The 18,633-nt window shown below is 44.9% G+C and overlaps 1 long non-coding RNA gene across 2 annotated transcripts; it reads left to right on the forward strand.

Annotated features, from left to right (window-relative positions):
• The first annotated feature begins 2,437 nt into the window (after positions 1-2,437).
• LOC143818574 (uncharacterized) lies at positions 2,438-18,125 on the forward strand. Of its 2 annotated transcripts, XR_013224618.1 has the most exons (4): positions 2,438-2,556; positions 15,308-15,525; positions 15,625-15,773; positions 16,984-18,125. It is a non-coding gene; the product is annotated as an uncharacterized LOC143818574 (long non-coding RNA). The 2 variants fall into 2 exon arrangements; XR_013224617.1 differs by lacking the exon at positions 15,625-15,773.
• The last annotated feature ends 508 nt before the right edge of the window (positions 18,126-18,633 follow it).

Genomic DNA, 18,633 nt, shown 5'->3' on the forward strand with positions numbered 1-18,633 from the left:
AAACCAAACAGTACATACTTACATTCCGGTGTCTGTCCCCGGCGTTCTGCTTCTCTCCACTGTGTAAGCGCCATAGCCGGAAAGCACAGCGGTGACGTCAGACGTCACCGCTGTGCTCGCTTTCCGGCCGGCTGGCGCTCACACAGTGGAGAGAAGCTGAGACGCCGGAGGACTGACACCGGAATGTAAGTATGTACTGTTTGTTTTTTTTTACGTTTACGCTTGTAACCAGGGTAAACATCGGGTTACTAAGCGCGGCCCTGCGCTTAGTTACCCGATGTTTACCCTGGTTACAAGCGAACACATCGCTGGATCGCTGTCACACACAACGATCCAGCAATGTCAGCGGGTGATCAAGCGACGAAAGAAAGTTCCAAACGATCTGCTACGACGTACGATTCTCAGCAGGGTCCCTGATCGCTGCTGCGTGTCAGACACTGCGATATCGTAACGATATCGCTAGAACGTCACGAATCGTACCGTCGTAGCGATCAAAATGGTACTGTGTGACGGTACCCTTAGAAGGCTTACACCGCTTCCTTAACCACCAGACCCGCGTTGAAATTTCAATTCCAGTGGCTGACTGCTGCTGTGCCATTTGCAAATTTCTACTGTGGGTCAATTGTTGCCACATTTCCTGGTGTCTTCCCCTAATTTTAGCTGTACGGGAAGATTTTTGTCACCCCTTAAAATATTGTGTATACGTTTGGATTGTTCTCCCATTGAATTTAATGGGGTTCAGGTACCTTTGTCGAACTGTTCGGTGAACGTCTAAACGTTCAAATCGAACCGAACCTTGAAAGGTTTGCTCATCTCTAGTTTTGAGGACTTTGAGGGGAGCAGTTTTTAGAATGGTGTCACTTTTGGTATTTTCTGTCATATAGGCCCCTTAAAGTCACTTGAAATGTGATGTGGTGCAAGAAACAATGATCTTACAGGTTATGGACACTAGATTCTGTGATGGGACGTTGATCCAGGAAGCAGTCTGATTGCAGTATGTAGATTCAGTATGGAATTTTTCCTCTAATAGGGGGCAGTTGGGTTTTTCCCTCCTGAATCAAAATGTTCTGCTATAAGTTGGACTTGATGGACTTATGTCTACCTCATCTCAGCATGCTTAGCATGGAGAAACGATACTTCTTGGATATCGGTCAGACGCCTCTCAATCAGCCAAACCAGATCTCTACTTTGCACTGACGAGGGGCAGTACCCCGAAACACAGTGTCTGCAAATTGAGATTCTGGTTTGGCTTTTATCCTAAGTCATGTGAGAAGGCTCGTTATAGGGTCAACATTGACTTTTAGGATTGCTACTTCTAATAGGTGGCACTAGAGTTCTAGTCCTCTTCCTCTCTGAAGAGACAATTTGCATATTTCCCAGAGGAGCATTGCGACTTTAAGTCTCCTCATCTCGGCATGCTTAACATGTCACTCTCCGCAAGGAGAAACGATACTTCTTGGATACCGTAAACTATGAACCTTGAATGTTTGGCACTTTCTTCACCTATCTTCGTCAGGACTATACTTTATCATGTATTTTACGCCTTGGACATGTGTCCTTTGCTCCAGGTGATCAAAAGCTACTAACTTTTTGTTGCAATTTCCAAATCAATAGTTAACGTTCAGATGGTTTTGATGTGTCCATTAGTGAATCGACCTTTAATGGCTGCACAATTTTACAGGAATGCGGTAGTTTTAACCTTAATGTTGTGCAACCATTATGTTTTTTTTCCCCTCATTTGGATAGAGGATAATTTAATGGATTGCTGGTGAGGGGTGATAGAGGGGCACAACCAAATCCTGATTTTTGGGGTCCTGGAATTGAAGAAAAAACAAACTGGCAGTGCAGAATACTGTCTCGAATATTTCAGAGATGCGCATGCTTGTCCTCCGTTCCATTCATTGTTTCTGGGGTCGAGCATACGCACCTCCATTCAGGCTCGGACTGGGGCACCGGGACACCGGAGAATCCTCCGGTGGGCCCCAGCCCCTGCCTCCTTCATTTGTCCCTGCCCTGCATGCGGTGCACAGTTTATTCTATAGCAGGCGGCCCGGCGCACAGGCTGTACGGAAGAATGTGAAGTGCTGTGCAAGCAGCCGTGCGGCAGCTGCTCGCTCCTTCACATGAAATGATCATCTCGCACTGCTGCCGACGGCGACGCCGAGTCTGTGCTCTTGATAAGAGCGGCCCGTGCGCAGCGTGGTGCAAGTGCCGACCTCACTGACTTCAGCCAGCACACAGCACAGTCCGAGGAAACAAACTTCATCATTAAAACTCTGTGGACTGACTCTGGAGTCTGGACTAAGGGTGTTCTAATGCTGATTGGCTGACAGATGCAGGCAAGAGCAGCCAATCAGCATTAGTTTTCTTTGTGTGCCCTCACAATCACACAGGTCACGGCACACCTCAATGAGCTGTGCTGTGATTGGTCGTCTGTCCTCCTGCCCAAGCAGCACTGGCACACAGGCGCGCACTGTCTGCAATGCTATGATCGGAGGCTGCCTGGAGCTGAGGGACGTCACATTTTTGTTGATGATTGCAGCCAGTCAGTAAGGTGTAAGTAAAATATGCCTGCAGCATAGTTCGAGACAGAGACAGTTATGGGAGGCCCCCCTGCAATCTGAAGGTGACACAAGGTGGGGGTCCCCCATAGAAAATTTCTAATTTCCTGTGGTCCCCCTTCCCCACTGTCTCCTAATTTACTGTGGGGCCCGGTCACCGCTCCCACCATTTCACCTCTGGGTGAAGGGCCCCAAAGGGGCACACAAGGGGCCCTCAAGAAATTAGGTGACAGTGGGGAAGGGGTCCTCAGGAAATCAGGTGACGTGACACAGTGAGGAAGGCAATATACTACGTGGCTGGGCAATATACTACGTGGCTCTGTGCTGTATACTACATCACTGGGCAATATACTACGTGACTGGGCAATATACTACGTGACTGGGCAATATACTACATCGCTGGGCAATATACTACACTGGGCAATATACTACGTCACTGGGCAATATACTACGTCACTGGGCAATATACTACGTCGCTGGGCAATATACTACGTCGCTGGGCAATATACTACGTGACTGGGCAATATACTACGTGACTGGGCAATATACTACGTGACTGGGAAATATACTACGTGACTGGGAAATATACTACGTGACTGGGAAATATACTACGTGACTGGGCAATATACTACGTGACTGGGAAATATACTACGTGACTGGGCAATATACTACGTGACTGGGAAATATACTACATCGCTGGGCAATATACTACGTAACTGGGCAATATACTACGTGACTGGGCAATATACTACGTGACTGGGCAATATACTACGTGACTGGGCAATATACTACGTCGCTGGGCAATATACTACGTCGCAGGGCAATATACTACGTCGCTGGGCAATATACTACGTGACTGGGCAATATACTACATGACTGGGCAATATACTACGTGACTGGGCAATATACTACATCACTGGGCAATTTACTACGTGACTGGGCAATATACTACGTGACTGGGCAATATACTACGTGACTGGGCAATATACTACGTGACTGGGCAATATACTACGTGGCTGGGCAATATACTACGTGGCTGGGCAATATACTACGTGGCTGGGCAATACACTACGTCGCTGGGCAATATACTACGTCGCTGGACAATATACTACGTGGCTGGGAAATATACTACATGGCTGGGCAATATACTACGTGGCTGGGCAATATACTACGTGGCTGGGAAATATACTACGTGGCTGGGCAATATACTACGTGGACATGCATATTCTAAAATACCTGATGCGTTAGAATCGGGCCACCATCTAGTAGTACTAATAAAACGTTATCTAGCCCTGCAAAAAATAAGCTATCACACAGCTCCATCATCCGAAAAATAAAAACGTAACTGGTCTCATAAGGTGACACAAAATCTTTTTTTCTCAATGTTCTATGTTTTGTTTTTCACTACTCAAATAATAAAAAAAAAATGGACGTTTGGTATTGCCGTCATCATACTGATGAGCCGAATGATATTGCAAGGTCATTTTTATCACAAAATGCTCAATTAAAAACAATCCTTCTTTTTTTCACAATTTCACTGAACTTGGAACATGTTTCCCTTTTTCAAGTACACTGTGTAAAAATCAATGGTGTCATTCAAAAGTCCAACTCGCCCTGCAGAAAACAAGCCCTCACATGTCTAATATCAGACCTGGGCAAAGTGTGGCCCGCGGGCCACATCTGGCCCTCTGGCTGTCTCAGTCCGTTACTTGGACCAAGACAGTCGTGGGGCTGGAAATCAGAGGTCCATGGGCCGCACTGTGCCCGCCCGCTCGCTGTCTCTCCATCTGTGGCTCTGCGCTGCGCCGCTGACTCCTTTGGTGGAGGGGTCTCCTGCCAATTCCTCCAACAATCAGCGTGTGAAACAGCTGATGCAATGACGTCACTTCATTGCGTCAGCTGTGTACCCCGAAGAGTCAGCACACTGGAGGCAGGGAGAGAAGCAGAGCGCCAGGGAATGGGACCGAGGTGAGTATGTGGGGTTATTTTTTTTTTTTCTCATGTGTATGGGCTATTTGGGTGGGCATGGGGAGGCTTTGGGGGTGTGACATGGTGCTGCATAAGGGGGTGACATGCTGCACATGGTGCTGCCTTTGGAGGCGACATGCTGCACATGGGGAGGTTATGGGGGCGACATGCAGTGTATATGGGGAGGCTGTGTGGGGCTTATGCCGCATATGGGGGAGGCTATGGGAGGATCATATGATATACGGAAGGGTTTGCGCTCAGGTTCAAATGATATATAGGGGGATGTCAACATACTTAATTCTGCTCAATATTAGGTGATACAATTAATATTAATAAAATGATCAATAGTATAATAATTATAATATATTGATATTCTAGTTGAGCAGAATTAATTTTGGCCTATTGGTTCGGCCCCCCGTAGCAGCCACGGTCTCATGTGGCCCCTTGGGAAAATTAATTGCCCACGCCTGGTCTATATGAACATAAAAATAAAAATGATGGCTCTTGGGAAAAAAAAAGGAAGCACAAAACTAGAGCTCAAAGCTGGAAAATGTTCCCATCGCGAAAGGGTTAACAAAATTAATAAAGGGGATAGGGGAACTACAATACCCAGAGATATTAGCAAAATTAGGATTATTTAGTCTAGAAAAAAGACGACTGAGGGACGATCTAATAACATGTATAAGTATGTAAGGGGAAAATACAAATATCTCTCCGAGGATCTGTTTAATACCAAGGAAGGTGACGGGCACAAGGGGGCATTCTCTGCGTCTGGAGGAGAGAAGGTTTTTCCACCAACATAGAAGAGGATGAAGAATGGCCCCACTATCTTTGTATGGGGAGGTATGAGATGGTACAAAGATAGTGGGGCCATTCTTCACCAATGGAAACCTAAATGCCACTGGATATCTGAAATTGCTACATGATGATATGTTTCCCTCATTATGCACTTTAGATGGCACGTTCCCTGAGTTTTTCCAGCAAGATGTTGCACCACCCCATTATGGGTGTCAGGTCCGAGCATTCCTACATGAACAGTGTCCTGGAAAGTGGATTGGTTGTCATGGGCCAGTTGAATGGCCACCAAGGACTCCAGACCTGGCTGATCCCCTTAGACTTTTATCTTTGGGGTCATCTAAAGGCAATTGTCTATGCTGTGAAGATACGAGATGGGCAGCATCTGAAACAACGGATACTGGAAGCCTGTGCTAGCATTTCCTCTGCGGTGTTGCTACCAGTGTGTCAAGAGTGGGAGAAAAGTTCTCCCCCTCCCATATACTAATGTGCCACGAACAGGAAGTTGATATCACCAACCATTCCCATTTTACTTATGTGTATCCATATAAATGGCCCACCCTGTATAGGAAGCCTAATGTCATTATGTCAGGAGCTTGACCTGTATTTTGTTTTCTGCTCACTTCTATCTTTTTCTTGCCATAGTGAGCCGACACCAGACAATCTAATGGGTGAGTTCAATTTTGAGATCTCAGCCTCGGAATTGTGAGTAGTGCCCCTGTTTCCATTATTAATAATGATCATTCATGTTTTTATAGATGGGAGGTCATTGTTTTCTTGATATTCACATTTAGGAACAGGGTTCTTTACATCTTCAATCGTGAGGTTTAGGGTTCATTCACACGGCCATCAATTCTGTCATACAAAAGAATTGGTCTGACTCAAACTCTCCCCGCTCTGTCGCAGAGTTTAACTGTAATGGCGCGCTGTGCACACCGATAGTTAAATGTAGTGTAGCTTCAGGTGGGCTCCTCAGAGCGCGGGGCCCAGGCCAACAGCACCCTCTGCCCCCTATCCTTAGTTACACTACTGCATGCACCTATAGACTTGTATGGGTACGTGTCATCCGAATATCAGATACACTTGCACCTTGCTGCCATAATTGCACATCTGCACTATCCCATAGTAGAACACTGGGCCTAGTGCTGTCCGATACAACATCACATAGCTCTTGGCCATGTCATACGCTCGTGTGAGTGAACCCATAAAATATAGTTCCTGGTCTGTGCGGTGAGCTGCTTATTAGGCCTCATCTGCACTGACATGTTTTCGTCAGTAATTTGAAGAATAAATGTGAATCTTTCTATTATATTCTGTGTGGGTTCAGCTCTGAGTTTTGTCTTACAAATCCCAGTGCTGAATGGTGACCAAAATAAGAACGTGTGAATGAGGCCGAACTCTGCATTAGTCCTGTGTCCTGCTCTGTCTTCTTTATTTCCAGAGCCGTACTGGAGCCAGTGCTGTAAAATGATAAAATGACATTCCATTCCACAGTGTTGGGTTCCGTACTGGTAATTGAAATCAAGGAGAGTTATAAGCCTGGAGTCTGGTGGGCTGTGTGTGTGTGTGTGTGTGTATATGTATGTATATATATATACTGTATACACACACACAGACGGAATACACAGTGGAATATGGCCAGTGGGATATAGAGGACCTCCTGTGCTGTGGAGTATATAGAGGATGTGTCCTGTGCTGTGGAGTATATAGAGGATGTGTCCTGTGCTGTGGAGTATATAGAGGATGTGTCCTGTGCTGTGGAGTATATAGAGGATGTGTCCTGTGCTGTGCAGTATATAGAGGATGTGTCCTGTGCTGTGCAGTATATAGAGGATGTGTCCCGTGCTGTGCAGTATATAGAGGATGTGTCCCGTGTGGTGTATTGTATAGAGGTTAATAAACACTACGTTTGATATTACATCATTTTGCAACATAATTGGTATTATTTCTATATAACTGCAAGGTGGGCCCCAAGAATGATTTTTCTCTGGTGGGCCCAAGGTACTCCAGTCCGACGCTGCCTCCATTGAAGATTAGGCTGCACAGTCCTGTTCTCAGGTTCCATAGTCCCATTCTTGGGGTTCCTAAGGGATAAATTGGGTGTCTGCTATTCCGTGGATAGGGGCTTAGCTTGCAATATAGTTTTTTCAGTATGAAAAAGGGGTGGAAAGCTGCTAAATGTAGTTGTACCCTTTTGTGATATTTCCCGTTAATCAAAATGGTGAGAAACCTTTCAATCAGTAGAAAAATGAGCAGACAGCACGGGTTTCTTGTCTGATTCCTGCTCCCTAACCTTTGAAAGAACTAAACTCGACTGAGTTTTAAACGCCTCTAAGTTAAGGTCGTTACTGGCTGATTAAATTCCAACTTTCCAACATGCAGTGTAACAAAAAATGCTTTGTTATCATTATTGTCTCTGACCTGTGGCATTCAAGCTAACCATCTGTAACTAATCACCTTTGCAGAAAAGAAGCGGTGCCAACTCTTTAATTTAAATGTAAAGTTCCTGTACACTTCTCTGCCACTAGATGGCGCTAGGAATCCACATAGTCCAATGCTGGCAAATGTGCTGCAAGAAGAACCTTCAGTGTGAAATTCTGCAGCCATCACAGAGGATCCAGCAAAATTGGGTAAAAGATTGTCACATTGACTTAGATTAACAAAACAGATAATCATTGTGCAGTTATTTTGAGTTTCAGGCCTGCCAAGCACGCTTCTGGTGATTTACTGAGGTGTGCTGAATGGCAAGGCTCAGGATGAGGGCTTAATGGCATATCCCATCCAAGTGATTGACACACCTTGATTTAATTGTTTGGATTAAAAGTAGGAGAATCGGTATTAAAAAAATGCAAACTGTGATTTTTAAGATCAGGGTACACTTGTATATGTAACAAATCTGAATAAGTTTCACTCATTCCCTGTAAAAAAGTTTTGTTTTTTTTAAAACTTTTTTGACCGTGAAAAGTTAAAACCCAATCCATCATAACAAATAAAAAAAATTATTATATTTGATTTTTACCAGTCACTGTTTCTATTTTTTTTATTTTTTTTTATTTATGGTTTTCGTTGACCTACTTTGTTCAAAATTCTTCCAAATGGCGCACGCGGGGTTTATTAATAAAAAATGCTTGCGATTTGGCTTTACATTTCTACATTTCTCACTGCTTTCCCCATTCAATGTAATGGCTCAATGGGCTGAAATGAGGAAAATGTGTGCGTATTTCTCGCAAGTCACACGGATGGTCCCATGAGGTGTATGGATTTTTCTCGCACCCATAGACTTGCATTGGCGAGTCTCGGACGAGCCTCAGTGACAATGGCAGCCTGCTGCGATTTCACTCGCACGTAGGATACGCCTGAGAAAAAATACGGTGATGGGAGCTGCGCCATAGATTAACACTGGTCCGAGCGCTATACGATGTTTTCACGCATAGCACCCGTCCGTGGAGCACTGATTTTTATAGAATAGTTTGTGGTTGACATTTGCCAGAATAGCAGAAAGACCCTAAAAGTGACTCCACTGTAGAAACTGCACCTCTAAATTAATTAGTCTATGCCCACAAACTATTCTGTAAAAATCTGTGCTCCAAAAGCCAACTAGCACTCCACCTCAGCCCTGGCGTGTGACCCAACTAATTTCTGACAACTTATGGGACAGCACTGCGTTCAGGAGAAATTGCGCCATAAATTAAGGGGTCCACTTTCACATATTAATCCTTGAGTACCTGACAAATTTGAAGCAAATACAAAATTTACATTTTTACCACTAAAATGTCTTGTTTCCATGTCTCAATGTTATAAAATGCCGTGAGGCACCTATGTGTTCAAAATACTCACTACAGGACAGTTTCATACGTCTGTATATTTCCGGTACCGGAAAAAACGATACCAGAGATATCCGTGTCCGTGTGTGTACTACGTGTGGCACATGTGTGGCAACAGTCTGCCTCATCAGTACCGCACGGACAGCCGCCGGGGAAGAAGCGCTACAGTAAGTGCTGTTCCCTGGCAGCTGGGGCTGAACATGGCTCTTATCATTCTCCCCTGCTCTGCCGACGAGCAGAGGAGGATGATGAGCCTTATATTAAAGTCCGAACGACAGCAGGTGGTGGCTTTTGGGACTGTTACCCCCATCATCCCACACCTGCTGTCTCTAATAACAGTGACAGTAGGTGCGGAGGATGGGGATATTCCACAGCAGCCGGCTGCAACCCTCTGCTGTCAGCTTCTGCAAGGTTGGTTATCAAGAATAGAGGGGTCCCCACACTGTTTTTTAAATTATTTAAATAATTTAAAATAATGGTGTGGGGTCCCCTCCATTTTTGACAACCATCCTTGCTAAAGCTCACAGCTGGGGGCTGCTATTCTCAGACTGGTAAGGGGCCATTAATATAGGCCCCCCAGCCTAAAAACAGCAGCACGCAGCTGCCCAGAAAAGGCGCATCTATTAGATGCGCCTATTCTGACGCTTTGCCCGGCTCTTCCCACTTGCTCTGTTTCGGTGGCAAGTGGGGTTATATTTGTCGGGTTGATGTCACCTTTCAGGTGACATCAAGCCCATGGCTTAGTAAAGGAGAGACCTCTATAAGACACCTCTCCATTACTAATCCTATAGTAGTAATGTTAAATAAGGACACGGCTAGAATAAAGTCTTTTATTTGAAATAATTACACAGACACCTTTTATTGCTCTAAATTAAGCCATACTTATTGTAGCACCTAATTCCCCTCCAGTTTTGACAACTAGCCTTGCTAAAGCTCACAGCTGTTTTTTTTTTAATTTTTTTATTATTTATTTAAATAATTAAAAAAACATGAGAACCCCTCTATTCTTGATAGCCAACCTTGCAGAAGCTGACAGCTGGGGGTTGCAGCCCCCAGCTGTGAGTTTTGTCTGGTTGGTTAATAAAATGGGGAGGAACCCATGTCGGGTTTTTCACACATTTATTTCCGAAATATCACAGCCGGCAGCTGTGGAATACCCCCATCCTCTGCACCTATTGTCATTGTTATTAGCGATAGCAGGTGTGGGATGATCGAACTTTAATATAACTCTCATCATTCTCCTTTGCTCACCGGCAGAGCAGGGGAGAATGATGACAGCCACTTCCAGCACCAGCCGCCGGGGAACACCGTTTACAGTAGTGCTTCTTCCCCGGCGGCCGTACATGGAGAACATCAAAGTGTGTTCTCCATGTGACGTTTGCTTACGGCAAAAAACGGACATGTCAGCCAGTTTTGCACACAGGCACACGGTCCGTGGAAACACACTGACGTGTGCATAGACCCATTTATTTGAATGGGTCTACATGTGTACGTGTCTCCGGTACGTGTGAAAACTGTCACCACACGTACCGGAGACACGGACGTGTGAAAGGATGAATTCCTTAAGCAGTGAGGATTCCAATATGGGGTCACCTAGGAGGAAGGGGTTCTGCTGTTTTGGCACCTCGGGGGCTCGGCTAATGGAGCCCACATATTCAAATGAAATCTGACATTTTTATTTTCACAAGGGTAACCAGAGAAGATAAAAGCCAAGTAGAGCTCCCTCCCATCCAATCCCTGCCGTATGCTCAAACAGTAATGTACAACCACATATGGAGTACCGCCACATTCAGGAGAAATTGCATAACACATTGTGAGATCTAATTTCTCCCATTACCCCTCATGGAAATTTTTTATTTTTTTGTTCTCACATCTAAATGTTAAAGTTTTGTGAATCACTTGTAGGTTAAAAATGCTCAGTAAACCCCTAGATTAATTCCTTGAGGGGTCTGCTTTCCAAAATGGGGTAACTTGGTTTTTTTTCACTGTTTAGGCACATCAATGGCTCTTCAAACGTGACCCGACACCTGCAGACCAGTCCATCAAGGTCTGTGTTGCAAAACGTAACTCCTTCCCTTCCGAGCCTTGCTGTGCTCCCAAACAGAGGTTTTACCCCAGACATGGAGTAGCTGCGTACTCAGGAGAAATTCCGGAACACATTTTAGGGTCCATTTCCTCTGGTTAAACTTGTGAAAAATAAAAAAAATTTGGGGCATATTTATGTGAGCAGGTAGGAAGATGCAGTAACGGGTCGGAGGCAGGCGTTAATGTGGGGTTTAATTTAACAGGTATACTCCTCGCAGGGAGAAAACAGATAAAACAGTATAAAGGATTGTAGGGGACGTCACTCAGGGGAAGCGGGTGTGAAGCATAGGGTAGGAAGTTCAAGGAAAGCAAACTTATCAGTCTGACAACTTCAGAATGCGGTTAGTTCAGGATGTAGATGTTGGCACCAAAGCTGTGGCGCATAAGGGGACCAGTATGATCCTTGAAAAGATGGCGTCCTTGATCCTGGTGGCAGCGGTGATTCCTCGTGGTCCAGTGTAGTCCTGGAAAAGATGACGTCTTGGCTCCTGGCGGCGTTGAGTCCTTGTGAACCGGTCGGTGATCGGTGTGTCAGGAAACGATGAGCCTGACAGAGCACAGTCTTTCCCCCTGTCAGCGTACAGGGACAACGAGCAACTCTATTCAGGTACAAAGGGAAACCCCTCACAGCGGGTGTCCCAATTCTCCTGCCGGTGCGTGTGCAGGCTTATGTCCTGTCACTCATGGTCAGCGATGTCAGCGGGGACCAGGTACGTTGTTGTTGGCAGTCTCTGTTAACAGCTTTTTGCCTCTGCTGGTTTTTGCCAGCTCTGGCAGTTGGCCCCCACGCAGAAGCCACCAACACTGCCCTTCTGCGCGATGCACGTTCCCAAGGCAGCTAACTGATTTGCTGCGCGCTGTGGCCCTCTTATCTTAGCCACGCCCCCTACTCCTAGATGCAGAGGTCGGTCCGGGGCTTTAAGCTTTCCCCCGTGAAACCTGGGTGACAGCCTCGACAGTTCCGGATCCGTCACAGAGTAGGTAGGCCTGGTCCGGGTCTTCTCCTTACATTTACATGGTTATGTTATAAACTTCAGTGACGTTTATCGTGTTCACCGCACATCTAGATGCATTCCTGAAGGGGTCTAGTTTCCAAAGTGGGGCTCTCTGAATGCGACATGGCGTCCACTTTCGATTCCAGCCATTTTTGCTTTCAAAAAGTCAAACTGTACTTCTTCCCTTCCGAGCCCCTCTATGCGCCCAAACTGTTTTTTTTTTTTTTCCCAACCACATATGGGGTATCGGCGTTTTCAGGGGAAATGGCACAACAATTTTTCTCCTATTACCATGCTGAAAATAAAAATTTGGGGGCTAAAAGTGTATTTTTGTGGGAAAAAGAGTAAAATGTTTATTTTTTTCCTTCCACATTGCTTTAGTTCCTGTGAAGCACCTGAAGGGTTAATGAAATTCTAGCATGTGGTTTTGAGCACTTTGAGGGGGTTCAGTTTTAAGAATGGTGTGTATTTTCTGTCATATACTGTAGGCTCCTCAAAGTCACTTCAAATGTGGTGTGGGCCCTAAAATAAAAAAATGGTTTTGTAAATTTTGTTGGAAAAATGAGAAATTGTTCATCATCGTTTAACCCTTATAACTTCCTAACAAAAAAAAATTGTTTCAAAAATTGTGTTTATGTAAAGTAGACATGTGGGAAATGTTATTTAACTGTTTTGTGTGGCACATCTCTCTGGTTTAAGGGCATAAGAATGAAAATGTTGACATTTTTGCCAAATTTCAAATATTTTCACAAATGCAGGTTGCATCTAACAAATTTTACCAGTATCATGAAGGACAATATGTCACACAAAAAAAATCTCTGAATCACTGAAGCGTTCCAGAGTTATAACCTCATAAAGTGACAGCGGTCAGAATTGTAAAATTTGGTTGGTCCATTAAGGTCAAAATTAGCTCAACCCAGAGCCTATAACCTATTTTTTCAGGATGCAGCTCTATATCCCAGCTTATTAGTTTGCCAACTGTCTGACAGCATTGTTATATATGGGAATTATATGATATGGGGGGAATTCACCCTAATGCCAGCCCTGATGAGGGTATACGAAGGCATTGTTTTTACACCTGCAGTGCACAGTGAGTTACCACATCTGGGATATATATATACTAGATGGTGGCCCGATTCTAACGCATCGGGTATTCTAGAATATGCATGTCCACGTAGTATATTGCCCAGCCACGTAGTATATTGCCCAGTGACGTAGTATATTGCCCAGTGACGTAGTATATTGCCCAGTTACATAGTATATTGCCCAGCTACGTAGTATATTGCCCAGCGACGTAGTATATTGCCCAGTCACGTAGTATATTGCCCAGTTACAAAGTATATTGCCCAGTTACGTAGTATATTGCCCAGCTACGTAGTATATTGCCCAGCTACGTAGTATATTGCCCAGCGATGTAGTATATTGCCCAGTTACGTAGTATATTGCCCAGTGACGTAGTATATTGCCCAGTTACGTAGTATATTGCCCAGTTACGTAGTATATTGCCCAGTGACGTAGTATATTGCCCAGTGACTTAGTATATTGCCCAGTTACAAAGCATATTGCCCAGTTACGTAGTATATTGCCCAGTGACGTAGTATATTGCTCAGCCACGTAGTATATTGCCCAGCCACGTAGTATATTGCCCAGCCACGTAGTATATTGCCCAGCCACGTAGTATATTGCCCAGCCACGTAGTATATTGCCCAGCCACGTAGTATATTGCCCAGCCACGTAGTATATTGCCCAGCCACGTAGTATATTGCCCAGCGACGTAGTATATTGCCCAGTGACGCAGTATATTGCCCAGCCACGTAGTATATTGCCCAGCCATGTAGTATATTGCCCAGTTACGTAGTATATAGCACAGCCCACGTAGTATATTGCCCAGTGACGTAGTATATTGCCCAGTGACGTAGTATATTGCCCAGCTATGTAGTATATTGCCCAGTTACGTAGTATACTGCCAAGTGACGTAGTATATTGCCCAGTTACGTAGTATACAGCACAGAGCCACGTAGTATATTGCACAGCGACGTAGTATACAGCACAGAGCCACGTAGTATATTGCCCAGCCACGTAGTATATTGGCCAGTCACGTAGTATATTGCCCAGCCACGTAGTATATTGCCCAGCCACGTAGTATATTGGCCAGTCACGTAGTATATTGCCCAGCTATGTAGTATATTGTCCAGCCACGTATGTCACAGGTTAAAAAATAAAAAATAAACATATACTCACCTTCCGAGGGTACCCTTGTAGTTCTGTCGCCTGTGTGTGGTGCAGGCGGCAGCTTCCGGTCCCAGGGTGTGATGACGTCACGGTCACATGACCGTGATGTCATGGCAGGTCCTTCTCGCGCAGGCCCTGCGATGACGTTGCAGTCACATGACCGTGACGTCATGGCAGGTCCTTCTCGCGCAGGCGCGCAGGGCTTGTGATGACGTCGCGGTCACATGACTGTGATGTCATGGCAGGTCCTTCTCGCACAGGCACGCAGGGCTTGTGATGACGTCGCGGTCACATGACCGTGACGTCATGGAAGGTCCTTCTCGCATACCATCCTTGGCACCGGAACCTGCCGCTTGCATGGAGCGGTCACCGGAGCGTCGCGAGGAGCGGGAAAGGCGGCGGAAGGTGAGTATATAATGATTTTTTAATTTTTTTATTATGTTTAACATTAGATGTTTTTACTATTGACGCTGCATGGGCAGCATCAATAGTAAAAACTTGGTCACACAGGGTTAATAGCAGCGGTAACGGAGTGAGTTACCCGCGGCATAACGCAGTCCGTTACCGCTGGCATTAACCCTGTGTGAGCGGTGACTGCGGGGAGTATGGAGCGGGCGCCGGCCACTGACTGCAGGGGAATAGGGAGGGACTAATCGGACTGTGGCCGTCGCTGACTGGTCGCGGCAGCCATGACAGGCAGCTGGCGAGACCAATCAGCGACTTGGATTCCATGACAGACAGAGGCCGCGACCAATGAATATCCGTGACAGACAGACAGAAAGACGGAAGTACCCCTTAGACAATTATATAGTAGATATATATATATTTATATATATATTTCCTCCAGGAATCCGATCACTGCATCGATTACGTCCCTGGGATACACTACCTGCAATCAAGATGCTGCCAGTGAAAATTCATACAGTATTTGCCTTTATTGCAATACAATATTGAAATTGGTACATTACAAGCAAAGACTGCAAAATACAAGCCAGTATCAAATGCAATGTATCCTGCGGCTCTGCCATGCCGGTGGCTACAGACTCGCGGGTAAACAGATCTAAGGTATGATTTGTATAGAAATATATATGTGTAACCATTGAAAAGAAGGGGAGGACTGCACATCCAGTCCTAAGTTAAAAAAAAATCTTCAAACTTTATTAGAAGTCCATTTCATGAAAATCTGTCAACTGGTGTAGGCATGTGACTAAGGGAGCATTTTGCTGAAGAAACGCATTGAGTACTGCCAGAGGGGTGTAACCACACATATATGAAAGCCAACCATGTATCCGTAACCCTGCTCCACCGGTCAGGTATGTATTCTGTGGACACAGAGCCAGGAATCCTGTGAACCGCCACCTACCTGTCGACATCCCTGCTCCTGCCTGTCGACATCCCTGCTCCTGCCTGTCGACATCCTTGCTCCTACCTGTCAACATCCCTGCTCCTACCTGCTGACATCCCTGTTCCTGCCTGTCGACATCCCTGCTCCTGCCTGTCAACATCCCTGCTCCTGCCTGTCGACATCCCTCCTCCTACCTGTCGACATCCCTGCTCCTGCCTGTCGATATCCCTGCTCCTATCTGTCGACATCCCTGCTCCTGCCTGTCGACATCCCTGCTCCTGCCTGTCGACATCCCTGCTCCTGCCTGTCGACATCCCTGCTCCTGCCTGTCGACATCCCTGCTCCTGCCTGTCGACATCCCTGCTCCTGCCTGTCGACATCCCTGTTCCTGCCTGTCGACATCCCTGCTCCTGCCTGTCGACATCCCTGCCTCTTGATTAATCAACCTGACACACGCAATATGATGCAGACCATCTAATTGAAATAGGAGCATAACTCCCATCAAGCAGCTACCGAATACTCAGCAGCTGAATCCCGGGTCCTGCAAATCGATTTTAATCAATAATTTTATGCCAGAAAATGAAAAAAAGCTTTGGAAAGTTGCAATTTTTCCGACTTTTTGACAAAAAATCTGATTTTAAACAATAGGTCATTTTCTGGAGATGGCTTAACTTAGCAAATCCAGTCTTAATGAATCGTCCCCATTGTCTTCTGTATGATTCTGTAAGGCCTGGGTCACACTTGCGAGTGAAATGCGAGAGACTCGCGCGAGTCTCTCACCTCAATACCCAGCACTGCCGCCGGCACTCGGGACAGGAGCGTGCGGCTGCATGTATTTCTATGCAGCTGAACGCTCCGGTCCCAAGTGCCGGCGGCAGTGCCGGGTATTGAAGTGAGAGACTCGCGCAAGTTTCTCGAATTGCACTCGCAAGTATGACCCCGGCCTAATAAATATATGGATGAGTATGAAACATATAATCAATTTTTGGGGGGTTTTGCCATGTATTGGACCACACATGGGGCAGGGTTTGTTCCGAGTGTGTTTTCAGGCAGTTCCACTGCGAATCGGGGCAGGGCTTAGCGTGTCATTTATTTGGATGAGAATGTTGATAAATACTCTTATTTACAGCCTTTATTTTATACTTTTCTCCTTCTTTCCTGTTTTTGTTATTTGTTAGACATTTCCTCTGGCTGAAAGGTCAAAGTATGCAGAAAAAGCCGTTCAATTTCAGCCGCGTGCCCATTGAGTGTAATGTATATTCCCGGCAAGCATCGTCCTGTTTGCAGATCATTTCTCCTGTGATGATGGCTTCTCAGAAGATCTTTTGTGTGACTTATGACCTTTATGCAACAGATGACAGGGCCATTACACTAAAGAGATATTTCCTGGGCATTTTACCTGTTCTTTTGAAATAGTTTCCTTTTTATTTATGTCCTGTGAGTTATAGTGCGGCACAATTATGCATGCCTGGTGCCGATCCTTTGCTCGCAATGATCATATTTAGCCAGATGTCTCAGATGCAGTAGCGGGAATAATGTGATTAAATTCTTCAATGTTGAAAGATCCTGAAATTATTTTCTTTTCGAAAGGGAGAAAAAAAATTAAAAAAAATTCTTCCAGCCATAGAGCTTTATTTTTTATTCTGGGAGACATATTCCCTGGCAGAAATACCATAAAGGTCTCAGAAACTAGTTTATTTACTTTAGAGAGGAACTGTCAGAATTCGAGAGAAATACCAAGGTGTAAGGAGAGAATATATAAAAAGCCAATTCCGGTTATAAATATAGTATTAAAATATTCATATAAATGAGTAACCCCTTCTAGCCCGGGCCATCGATTCATTTTTGCTCCCCCCCACACCTCTTGCTAAGAAACATAATTTTTTTTTTAATCCACTCATCCATATGAGGATTTATTTTTTACATGATGATTTGTAGATTTGAATGATACCATTTATTTTTTTTCTAAAACAAGAAATTGTTTTGCCATTTTTCAGACCCATACCGTTTTGCTTTATTTTCTGTTAATGGGGGTGTTGTGAGGGTTTGTTTTATGACAGGTTTTTATTAATTTTGGGGTACATATGATATTTTGATTACTTTTTGGAGGGAGATGCAGCAGTAAAAACAAAAAAAAACGCAATTCTAGTTTTACAATTTTTTTTGGCTACATTTAGATTTAATTTTTTTTATAGTACATACCCTTTTATTGATGCAGCAATGCCAAAAATGTTTTTGCGTGAATTTAAGTTTTATATATATTTTTTTAATTTATTTAATATATTTATTAAACATTTTGTTATTATCAATTGTGACAGTCACTGGCATAGTATGTGAAGGGAGATGCATGTCACTGCGCATACTGTGGTTAATGATATAAAACCAGAGTGTTTTTGCCTCCAGCACGCTAAGTCCTGAGAGGGTTAATATAGGAACCTATGTTATGGGCTGGTTTTAGTGGACCTCCGTAGAGCGGGTGGGAGGGGGTCCACCATATCTCCACCTGACAGGACCTGTGTGATGTCAAGGTCAGGTGATCATCACATGGGGTGTTAAATCCCCGGCCATGAGAGTCAGTGGGTGTCGTGTCTTGGGAGAGCAGGAACTCCCAGATAGCTCCCTGAGGAGCTAAGGACTGTGCGGGTTTTCTCAGGTTGAACCTGTAGAGAAAGGACTCTGACACTTTATTTGTTTTGTTTTCTGTTAAGCCAGGAAGGCTCTGCTTTTGCTTTTCTGAACCATGCCTTGATGTATGCTGACGTTCATAAGCCAGCAGGTGTTTGAGCACAAAAGTGTTCCTGTGTCTACCTGAAGAAGCAGCTAAGAGT

This window comes from Ranitomeya variabilis, chromosome 3 (assembly GCF_051348905.1).
Source record: "Ranitomeya variabilis isolate aRanVar5 chromosome 3, aRanVar5.hap1, whole genome shotgun sequence".
NCBI classification, from domain to species: Eukaryota; Metazoa; Chordata; class Amphibia; order Anura; family Dendrobatidae; genus Ranitomeya; species Ranitomeya variabilis.